The sequence below is a fragment of the Perognathus longimembris genome, chromosome 15 (genome assembly GCF_023159225.1).
Source record: "Perognathus longimembris pacificus isolate PPM17 chromosome 15, ASM2315922v1, whole genome shotgun sequence".
NCBI lineage: Eukaryota > Metazoa > Chordata > Mammalia > Rodentia > Heteromyidae > Perognathus > Perognathus longimembris.
In genome coordinates this window covers 46,225,909-46,231,909 of record NC_063175.1, presented here as the reverse complement: position 1 = coordinate 46,231,909, position 6,001 = coordinate 46,225,909, and positions in this window count along the sequence as shown.

The window sequence follows — 6,001 nt, the reverse complement described above, 5'->3', positions numbered from 1 at the left end:
TTCTCATGCCAAAATTTTAATCCTGTATAAACTGTTTTGAGTCAGTCATTATCTTTACTAATTGACAACTATTGTCAAAATATCTGTTTATTATTTTAATCTTAAAGTTGTAATTTAGTAGGTGTTGGCAAGTATAATTTTTAAATTTGAGTGTTTGTTAAATTCAGTATTTTAAGAGAATTGTGATTTGGTTAATACATCTAAGAGCATTCTTGTCTAGAGATATGGTAAATACTGTTTGCCCTTTGGAAACCAATGTATTTATACGTGATTATGCAGAAATTATGTGGAAATTTCACTGTTTAATTAGTCACTTTCCAAAACCCAGGTGTCATTAGGTAATGTTAGTTCATTTGTATGTGAACACAGTAACTTGTCTGTGGTGATATCTATATTGTATGTATTTCACAACTTCGTTGCCTTGGGTCAAGTTGGTGACAGAAGGGCAAAAAAATAAAAGCTTATAATACTCCTAATATAGACCATGCCAGATTAATTATGCCTGAAATTAAGGATAAGATTAGATTAATATCAAGGGTTTTAGTTAATTCTTTTGTACACTTAACCTTTTGGGGTAATTGTTATAAAGTGCCTCATCTCAGTTACTGATGAAGTCTGCCTATTTATATATCAGACAATTTACAACCCAGTAAAAGTAATCTTTGTAAAGAATTGAGCATTAGATTTATATTGTTCATGTGACTTTCCTATAACTCAGTTGATTGCAAGACATTCCATAATTACTCAAATTGTAAATAATGAAAACTGATGTTTATAGGTAACAATAACATGTTTCACTTATACGAAGTTTTACTACTACAAATAAAACATGGGTAATTAACGTTATTTAAAATACCAGGTGGAAATGACATTTTCTACTAAATACATCTATTTGTAAACACTGAATGAAGAGTATTTAAAAAATAAAAAGACAACCATAGTTATTTTAACAAGTGCCACTCCGTAGTAAAACTTTCTAGAAAACTCAGTAACTTTTATCTTGTTTAAATAGCAAAAAGAATCCTATTACATTTTCTTGTTAACTTTACATCAGGATATTGCCCAGTAAGACCCAGCAGTGAAATATTCTGTTCACGGAGTATTGTACAGATTTGTCAACTAAAAGCCTGAAGAATAGCACAGACTACCACTTGTGTATCTGTGGTCGATCCTCTGCCAAATCCCAAATCGTTCCCTATTTCAGTACTTAGCCACATAGCATTCTGTTTAGCATCGACATGTGAGTTAAGACCTGCCTTGCTTTATCTTGATTCAATAAGCAAGTATACATTGTGTTTTGTAGCTTATGGGTATGCTGTTAGTGTGCATTTGTTCTCAGCATTCTTTGCTTCACCTAGCACTGTTTATGGGGCGGGGAGAGAGGGGTAAAAATCCCAAATGGAACTGGGTGCAGGTGGCCCATGCCTGTGATTCTAGTTAGTCAGAAATCTGAGCAGAGGATTGAGGTTTGAAGCTACCCAGGCAGGAAAGCCTGGAAGACTTCCATCTCCAATTAACTAACAAAATGCCAGATTGGAGGTATGGCTCAAGTGAGCAAGCAAGAGGCCCTCAATTCAAATCCTAAGCAATCTAGATCTTTCCATGTTTGTCCTTAATGTCACACGGATTCCTCCCCTTCTTTTCTCTTCTAACCTTTCCTCTACTCCCCTTCATGCCCACTCTTCTCCCCTCTCCCCTTCTCTCCCTCATTGTACTGGGGTCGATTTCAGGGTCTCATAGGTGCTAGGCAAGTACTCTACCACTTTAGCCACACTTGTAACCTCTTTGATTATTCTTTTTTAAAATGTTTAGTTATTTTTCAGTCCCTAGACTGTTCTGGAACCACAACCCTGCCCGTTTCTCCCATGTAGTAGATACTACAGATGTTTACCAGCGTGCCCAGTTGGTTGAGAAGGGTTCTCACTAACTTTGTCCAAGCAAACCTCAAGCCATGATCCTCCTGATGTCCATGTTCTAAGTAGTTAGTATGATATGCATGAGTCACTGTGTTCAGCTTACAATCCTTAATACTGTCATAAATGTAAAGTGCTGGAGGTAAGTAGCTTAGTTATGCCTCTCGGTAAAAGTAAAATCACTGGCGTGTCACACCCAACTTGTAGTCCTAAACTAGGAATACAGCTTGGAGTTCAAAGCCAGCCCAAATAAATATGAGACCCTTATGTTCAATTAACCAGCAAAAACTTGGATGCAGAGCTGTACTTGAACAGGTGGCCTCAGAACCAGTGTGTGTGTGTGTGCGCGCGCGCGCACCACCTCCTCCCAAACAAAGTAGGGCTTACCAATGTTGCTTCTACTGATACGATATATAGAGTAGGTGGGTAGGTTAGATTAATTCTTGTGTAGGCATTTTTTTTTAATCTTAAGTAATTTATAGAGAGAGGGGGGAAAAAAAAGAGTCCATTCAACCAACCACTAAAAGAAACTTTAGCTTTTGTACCTCATCAGGTTTCATCTATTCTACAAAAATTTTGAAACAAGCCAGGCATCTATGGCTCATCTATAGGTTACTTAACAGGCTGAGGGTCAAGATTTGAAGGCAGTTTAGGCACACAAATCTGTGAGCTGCTTATTTCCAATTAACCAGTAAAACAAACAAAAAAGCAAACAGTGGAGGCATGCATCAAGTAGGGAGTCCCATGTGTGAGCAACAAAGCTGGCAATAGCTCGAGGCCCTGGGTTCGAGTCTCAGTACTGAAACGCCAATTTTTTTTGACATGCTTTACATAAATAATATGTATGTATGCTTTAAACATTACATATGCTTTAGTTTTTTAACGTGCTTTATTATACATGATTATGGTGACATGTTTAGTAGGTAATCAATTTTTTAAAACTTATTGATGTCATTTAAAGATCGCTTTAAAATTAAAGTTGGCTTGTTTTCAGACCACAATATATGCCTTGCACCAGAGGAATAAAAAATGGACAGATGTATAATTTTATTAAGCTAAGGTCATGTTTAAGCTCATGGCCTGTGTGAAATTATTAATTAAAGAAAGTGTTACTAACTTTACGAAATGAAGACAATTGCATTTAGATACACTGTTAAAATTGCATAAAGCGCAGATAATATTCAAGTCAAGATATATAACCTTCAGACAGCTAGATTTCGCCTCCTCTCCTATAGTTGAACTTTTCTCTGGGAAGAAGTTCATTCACTATGGAGTTATACTGAGAAGGTAAACAGGCCCAAATTAAAGTGAAAACATGATTTGTTGGTTTATACTTGGACATACTTGGTCACTGTGCTAGTTAGGAGGAAGATCTTTGAGATTTGAACTCTGCTCCTCCAGTTGTCATTTTGAGCAAGTAACCTTTGGAGAACCGGTTTCCACTTACCTAAAATAGAAACATCTGTCTACCTCTTCGGCTTGTAATGAAGATTAAATGCACCTTACTTGGCTGTATCTGGACCAAAGAGAAGTATTCATCTTTCTTCTGCATTCAGCTCTCATCTCGCCATCACTGCATTTTAGGCATCATTTCTTTTTTTTTTTTTGGCCAGTCCTGGGCCTTAGACTCAGGGCCTGAGCACTGTCCCTGGCTTCTTCCCGCTCAAGGCTAGCACTCTGCCACTTGAGCCACAGCGCCACTTCTGGCCGTTTTTCTGTATATGTGGTGCTGGGGAATCGAACCTAGGGCCTCGTGGATCCGAGGCAGGCACTCTTGCCACTAGGCCATATCCCCAGCCCCTTTAGGGCATCATTTCTTGCTGAGCCTAAAGCAGGAGCCTCTTGATTGCCTTCCTCCAGCCTCCGATCTGTCCTCTGCAAGGCTGCATGGTTTCTTCTGACAAGCTCCAAAAGGAGAGATGAACAGAAACGGGTTCTCCACCAGCCTCTCCCTGCAGTCAATGGCCCCTCCAGTCTGCATCATCAGCCTAGCAGTTACCAGAGTGTATCCTGATACGTTTTCTCCTGCCTTAATGTGTCTAGCTGACACATTCTTATTTATCTGCAATTTTCCAGTCCATGCAAAATTGATATAGCAAGCAATTGTCTATTCCTCTAATGCTGGTGTAGACCCTGTATTCATCCCAACCCAATATCTATTAGGCTACTTGTTAATTTTGTCTTACTAGCCCTACTAGGTTATAAGCAGTAAATCAATAATTTTGTCCCTAGTCATACTAAGCCAGTTCCTTGGGTCTCTTATGAAACACAATGTTGAACAAATAACCACGTTCTGTGAAGAGATGCTTGAGATAAGGAAGAAAATTTAGCACAATAAAGGAACAAGTAAGTACATGATGGGTGTATAGAATGTAAGTATTTCTTTTGGAAATGAAGGAGGGATGAAGCTGAATAAGAGAGTAGAAATAAGTAGAATCAAGGGCTCTTCTTGCCAAGTGAAAGAATCACACTTCATCCTTCATTTGCCAGAGGAGAATGTAGGGCAGTAGGCAAAGGAGGGCAGGATGGTTCGCAGGTGTTTGACTCTTACGCATAGGTGGAGAAACGTGTTTGGGGAAGCCGCAAGTTCAGAAGGGAAGATGAAGGTGGTTTTGGATATTTTGAACAATGTACCTAGACACAGTTGTAGCATTTGAGAAGCACACAGGCAAGAAGGAGAGTATGGAGTTTGGGACTAGAAGTAATGAACTAGAAATTATTTAGAGAGTGAAAGTTGAAATGTGGAACCATGAGTTATTTAGAAGGTGGAAGTTGAAGTAAACGTAGGAATGGGAGCTACAAGAGAAAAAAAAGAAAAAGGATGAAATGGAGCAAAAGGCTAGGGAATACAAAAATGTCAAGGAATTAGAAGAGGTGATTAGGAAGCGTAGTAAATACAGGCACAGGAAGAAAAGGCAGGTAGTAAGGTAATAAAGGAGTAGTCATTACACATGATTGAAACACTGAAGTGGTCAGAGATATTCAATTGTTAGCCCATTAAATTGGAAACAATTTTCTAGTGCTTAATTATAAGAACATGGTAATACTAATAACCTTTTGGTTGAAGGAAGTGTTAGAAGATTGAATGGTTATGAGCCCCTTTGGTAACAGAAATTTCACATGACAATGGAAGGCTTGGGAGTTGTTGGCAACATTTTATAAGAGAAAACACTACTCTGAAGGTATCATTAAAGGACTTTGTCTTAGAATCAGAATTTTTTTCCCCTGTATTTTGTTTGCAGTCATACATTTTGTCCTCTTTCATTCTAAAATGTCTTTTTATCTGTTGTAGTTCTATTTATTTTTGTCAGTCCTAGGACTAGAACTCAGGGCATTGGTAGTGTCCCTGAGCTTCTTTTGCTTAAGGCTAGCACTCTACTACTTAAGCCACAGCACCACTTCTAGCTTTTTGTTTATGTGGTACTGAGGAATGGAATTCAGGGCTTCATGCATGCTAGGCAAGCACACATTCCCGGCATAATTTCACATGGTACATTCAAAATAACAACAACAATGAAAAACCTCTTATTTCCATAACTTGGAGTTAAGTTCACTTAGCATCATCTTATGTGTTCATATGTATGTAGCTATTAAGCTATTGTGATCTTCTGCTAGGACTATCCTAGACATGTACTAATTATTACTAATTATGAGGGAAACCATAGAGTCTATGTTTTGTATCCATTTGTTTTTGCACATTCTATATCCATTTGTTTTTGCATGTTCTATTGTCTTTGAAAATCTGGGACTTCTTTATAAATGGGTGGAGATGGACAAGGCAGACAGAAGTTAGACTTCACCCATATTATCTCTTCAAAATCAGTGTTAAAAGATTAAGCATTGCTAGACCAGGTATTATTTGCCCAGCTCAAGAAGTATGGAAGGTACTTATAAGAACTACCATTTTGAGTCTTTGACTTCCATTTTCTACACTGGGAGAAGTAATGTTTCTCTTCTCTCTATCCTTCTACACTAAAATAAATCCTTGCTAAAACTTAATGAAACCAAAGACAATATTAGGGGCTGGGAATATGGCTTAGTGGTAGAGTGCTTGCCTAGCATGTATGAAGCCCTGGGTTCGATTCCTT